General features: G+C 44.8%; 1 protein-coding gene across 11 annotated transcripts in view; it reads right to left on the reverse strand.

Moving 5' to 3' along the window:
* The window catches only part of LOC126354916 (mucin-17-like), a 518,430-nt gene extending 512,845 nt beyond the window's left edge, over positions 1 to 5,585 (reverse strand). For all 11 annotated transcript variants that reach the window (XM_050004997.1, XM_050004993.1, XM_050004988.1 and 8 more), the window contains exon 1: positions 5,327 to 5,585. The gene's annotated coding sequence lies outside the window, so the exon portion shown is untranslated. The remainder of the gene's footprint in view (positions 1 to 5,326) is intronic.
* Positions 5,586 to 6,000: the final 415 nt, after the last annotated feature.

A 6,000-nucleotide genomic window follows, 5' to 3' on the forward strand; every position in this document is an offset into this window, starting at 1 on the left:
TCGGCCTCCTGATGTGAAAGAAAATATCAGAAAAAACCTCATTTCGCTAGTTCTTAAGTTCCCCAATCACACTGTAATCATCCAACAATGAAATGGGATAATAACAGTTTTCGTAGTGGTGGGGGTGACAAGTTATCCTGTGAAACATTAATAAATGCTTTCTCCAAAGAAACACCAAGAATTAATGGCCCAAAACCCCGTCATGGTGGAAATAGATATAGAAGCAACAAATAGACATGAGCTCTTTGAGAACGTCCACATCGAAATTGGTACCAGTGACCACGAAAAATTTGTAACAACAATGATTACGAAAGTACAAAGGGACCAGAAACAAGTAGAAAGATTCATATGTTCACTAAACTGGACAAAAGAGCAATGGTGTCGCATCCCGTTGAGGAATTTGAAACTTTCAACTTTGGATAGGAACATGTAGGGGACCTATGACTCAAGTTTAAAAGAATAGCTGACTATGGACTGAACAAATATGTAACCAGTAGAACAGTTCGTGATGGGAGGCACTGTCACAGTAAAGACACTCCTAAAGAAACAGAGACTACTCCATACTAGGTTTAAAAGAAAGCTTAGAGCTATAGACAGAGAGATGTTGAATGGCACGCGACTATCCTCCAAGAGAGCAATTCGTAAAGCCTCCAGTGACTACCGTAACAGAATATTATTGAAAGATCATTTACAAAACCCAAGGAAATTCTGGTCGTATGTAAAGACTGTTAATGGTACCAAAACTAGTGTCCAGTCACTCGTGACTGACACAGAAACTGAAATTGAGGGTAGAAAAGCAAAAGCAGAACATGCTCAACTCCGTTTTCAATTGTTCCGTTGCAAAAGAAAACCCAGCAGTGCTATTACAATTAAATTCTCGTAGTGGTGGAAAGATAAGTGAAATAGATGTTAGTGTCAGTAGTGTTGAGAAACAGCTGAAATCGTTACAATTGAATATAGTTCCAGGGCCCGATGGACTCCCTATCAGATTCTATACCGAATTTGTGGCTGTGTTAACCCTCTTTTAACTATAATCTACCGTAGATTCCTTGAACAACAAAAAAAGTTCACGGTAATTGGAAAGAAAGCACACGTCACACTGTCTACGAGGATAGCAGAAGTGATTTACAAAACTATCATGCAGTATCTCTGACATCGATTTGTTGTAGAATCTTAGAATATATTATGAGCTCAAATGTAATGTGGTATCTCGAACAAAATGACCACCTCCATGCGAACCAGCACGAATTCCGAACATACTGATAATGGCAAACTCAGTTCGCACTTTTCTCACGTGACGTACTCAAAGCTTTGGATTAAGGCTGTCAGATAGATGCTGTATTTCTCGAGTCCCGAAAAGCATAATGTCGAAAGTAGGATCGATATGTTATCAAGGGAAATTTGTGACTGGATTGAGGGTCCTTTGGTCGGGAGGACGCAGCAAGCCACCTTGGACGGAGAGTCGTCAACCTAACATCTGGTGTACCCCATGGAAGTGTGTTGGTTCTCCTGCTGTTCATATTGCATATAACTGATCTCGCAGACAATATTAATAGTAACCGCAGACTTTTCCCAGACTAAGCATATACTGATACTGAGTACTGAAAAAGATGCAAAAATATTCAGTCAGATTTCGATAAGATTTCAAAGTGGTGCAAAGCTTGTCAACTTGATTCAAATGTACAGAAATGTAGAAGTTTTCACCTCGCAAAAAAGCAGAATTCTATGACTACAATACCAATGAGTCAAAGTTTGAGTTGGTCAGCTGATAAAAACACGCAGATGTACTAATTAATAGGGATATGAAATGGAACTATTGCACAGTCGCAGTCACAGACAAAGCGGGTGGGAGATTGCGGTTCATTGGTAGAATACTGCGGAAATGCAATCAGTCAAGAAAGGAGACTGCACATAATCATCTAATGAGAGGGTCTCGAAGATGCTGAAAGAACTAAACTGGCGGACTCTTAGATAGAGGCAAACTATTCCGTGCATATCTACTTAGAAAGTATCTAAAATTAGCATTAAGCGATGAACCTGGGAATATAGCGCAACCCTTTACTTATCGCTCCCATAGGAATCGCGAAGTCAAGTTTTACAAATTACAGCGCGCACAGAAGCATTTAAGCAATCATTCTTCCCGAGCTGCATTTGTGAATGGAACTGGTAAAGTCCTAGTAACCGGTAAATGCGATGTACCCTCTGCCATGTACTTCACAGTGGCTGTTCAGAGTAAGGATGAATATGTACAAGAATGTTACACGATTCATGTTAAGCACTTCTAGTAGTTGTAGAGGGGACTTAGTAGATCAAGTTTTACATAGGAACTCATGTCTAGAGACGTCATCCAACGATGATACGGAGCGTCGAAGTTACAGACGTCGGCGCAAATATATATATACAGGATGATTCCGTAATTATGTAAAAAACTTTCTAGGATGATGGAGAAGGACAAATGCATCAATCTGAGGTAAGGTTCCCTGTACCGAGAACGAAAGAGTCAGAAGTTAAAAAAAAAAAAAAAGTTTCAAATGGCTCTGAGCACTATGGGACTCCACTGCTGTGGTCATTAGTCCCCTAGAACTTAGAACTACTTAAACCTAACTAACCTAAGGACATCACACACATCCATGCCCGAAGCAGGATTCGAACCTGCGACAGTAGCAGTCGCACGGTTCCGGACTGGCGCCTAGAACCGCGAGACCACCGCGGCCGGCTAAAAGCAAAAACCGTTCTGATGGTTCTGACAGTCGAATACATGTACGGGTACTGTTGTTGCTACGATTGTAGGGTAGGAAAGTCTAGTAAAAACGGGCTCTAAAATGTATACTTTAAGAGCTGCGAGCACTTGTTCAATTTCAAAGATGTGTTTCACATCAGTGAAGATGAACAATTACTCATAGCTTCTCAGATATGTATTTTACAGCCCATGTTTACTAGACATTTTTTTCTTGTTTTGGTCCAAACTGTCACCTCTGAAACTTGCCTACCCTGCAATCTTATCAACAGTATACGTATTCCATTGTCAGAGGTATCAGAACGAGTTTCGCGATTCGTTAGTTTACGGTACAGGGGCGCTTACCTCAAATTGATACATTTACTCTTCTCCATCATCCTAGGAAGTTTGTAACATCATAAGAGAATCATCTTATATACACACACATCTACAGGCGCCGGCGCCTGTAACTTTGGCGCTCTGTAGCGTCGCTGCATTACGTTTAAGGACATGGGTTCCATGTAAAACTTGATCTAAATGGTACTTGATCAAAATGGTGCTGAAACAGAGGATGACAGACTAAAGGCCGAAATACTAAATTTTTTTTTCCAAAAGCTGTTTCACAGAGGAAGACTGCGCTGTAGTTCCCTCTCTAGATTGTCGCACATATGACAAAACGGTAGGTATCGAAACAGACGACAAAGGGATAGAGAAACAATTAAAATCGCTCAAAAGAGGAAAGGCCGCTGGACCTGATGGGATATCAGTTCAATTTTACACAGAGGACGCGAAGGAACTTGCCCCTCCTTCTTGCAGCGGTGTACCGTAGGTCTGTAGAAGAGCGTAGCGTTCCAAAGGATTGGAAAAGGGCACAGATCATCCCCTTTTTAAGAAGGGACGTCGAACAGATGTGCAGAACTATAGACCAATATCTCTAACGTCGATCAGTTGTAGAATTTTGGAACACGTATTATGTTCGAGTATAATGACTTTTCTGGAGACTAGAAATCTACTCTGTAGGAATCAGCATGGGTTTCGAAAAAGACGATCGTGTAAAACCCAGCTCTCGCTATTCGTCCACGAGACTCAGAGGGCCATAGACACGGGTTCCCAGGTAGATGCCGTGTTTCTTGACTTCTGCAAGGCGTTTGACACAGTTCCCCAAAGTCGCTTAATGAACAAAGTAAGAACATATGGACTATCAGACCAATTGTGTGATTGGATTAAAGAGTTCCTAGATAACAGAACGCACCATGTCATTCTCAATGGAGAGAAGTCTTCGGAAGTAAGAGTGATCTCAGGTGTGCAGCAGGAGAGTGTCGTACGACCGTTGCTATTCACAATATACATAAATGACATTGTGGATAACATCGGAAGTTCACTGAGGCTTTTTGCGGATGATGCTGTGGTATATCGAGAGGTTGTAACAATGGAAAATTGTACTGAAATGCAGGAGGATCTGCAGCGAAATGACGCATGGTGCAGGGAATGGCAATTCAAAAAAATGGCTCTGAGCACTATGGGACTTAACTGCTGTGGTCATCAGTCCCCTAGAACTTAGAACTACTTAAACCTAACTAACCTAAGGACATCACACACATCCATGCCCGAGGCAGGATTCGAACCTGCGACCGTAGCAGTCCCGCGGTTCCGGACTGCGCGCCTAGAACCACTAGACCACCGCGGCCGGCGAATGGCAATTGAATCTCAATGTAGACAAGTGTAATGTGCTGCGAATACTTAGAAAGAAAGATTCTTCATCATTTAGCTACGATATAGCAGGTCACCAACTGGAACCAGTTAATTCCATAAATTATCTGGGAGTACGCATTAGGAGTGCTTTAAAATGGAATGACCATATAAAGTTGATCGTCTATAAAGCAGATGCCAGACTGAGATTCATTGGAAGAATCCTAAGGAAATGCAATCTGAAAACAAAGGAAGTAGGTTACAGTACGCTTGTTCGCCCACTGGTTGAATATTGCTCACCAGTGTGGGATCCTTACCAGATAGGATTTATAGAAGAGGTAGAGAAGATCCAACAGAGAGCAGCGCGCTTCGTTACAGGATCATTTAGTAATCGCGAAAGCGTTACGGAGATGATAGATAAACTGCAGTGGAAGACTTAGCTCGGTACGGGCTTTTGTTGCAGTTTCGAGAACATACCTTCACCGAGGGGTCAAGCAGTATATTGCTCTCTCCTACGTATACCTCGCGAAGAGACCACGAGGATAAAATCAGAGAGATTAGAGCCCACAGAGGTATCCCGACAATCCTTTTTTCCACGAACAGTACGAGACTGGAATAGAAGGGAGAACCGATAGAGGTACTCAAAGTATCCTCCGCCACACACCGTCAGGTGGCTTGCGGAGTATGGATGTAGATGTAGATGTACTATGTCCGCTCTGCAACCTCTATAAGAGTGTAACCTGAATAGTGAAACACTCTGTGGATGAAGATTCATATGGAATAAACTTAATAAGTACATATGAAATTTGTTGAGAAGGGCCTACATCATCGTTGAGACAACAGTAGAAACGGGGAAGGGAATACATTGGCTGGAAAACGCAGCGGTAAACTGTAACTCAGAAGGCGACCGGGCGTGCCTACCTTAGTCGTTTATTCCTCCCTCGAGATAAGCTGTCGGCAGCGCAGGTGCAGCACACACTGTCTTCTCACATGCGCGCCCTACGTCGCACTGGCCGCGGTCGGTTTCCCTAGAGATGCGGAGGAGCGTCACCGGTGGTGGCACTGGGCAATGAGCATCCCCCGTGGTAACGGCAGCTCCGCGCGTCCTCGGAGTCGGCGGACTGGGGCAGCGGTGAGCAGCGCTGGTCGGGCAGTCGGTTCGCCCGCACGAGTCGAAATCCCCGCGGCTGCAAAAAGCCGGCCGCTGTCTCTTTCTGCCCCCTCCCCCTGCCGCCACCCCCTCCCCGCCACGACCTTTCCCGCGCTGCAACGGCGGGCGCCGCCGCTCTCCTTTCTCCGGTAGAGCCGGGCCGCCACGCCTCTGCGGCGGACACGTCCGGCAACAGCCAAGGCGAACCGGCTGGCCGGCTGCCGGTCACCTGCGGGCGGCGCTCGGACAGCCCATTCGTTGTATAACGACGCGCCGACCAGCCCCCAGGAAGAGCCGCAACGCCCGAAAGCGGGAGTCGCCTCCACTGCGGTCTGTGGCAATCCACGCACTTGTTTACTACTCGGGAATAAAAAAATGTGATAACAGTGTCACACACCAGGTTTCAACTCACACGTCATCGCTCTGTGCGACCTACCTCCGTGAC

The sequence above is a fragment of the Schistocerca gregaria genome, chromosome 3 (assembly GCF_023897955.1).
Source record: "Schistocerca gregaria isolate iqSchGreg1 chromosome 3, iqSchGreg1.2, whole genome shotgun sequence".
Lineage (NCBI taxonomy): Eukaryota > Metazoa > Arthropoda > Insecta > Orthoptera > Acrididae > Schistocerca > Schistocerca gregaria.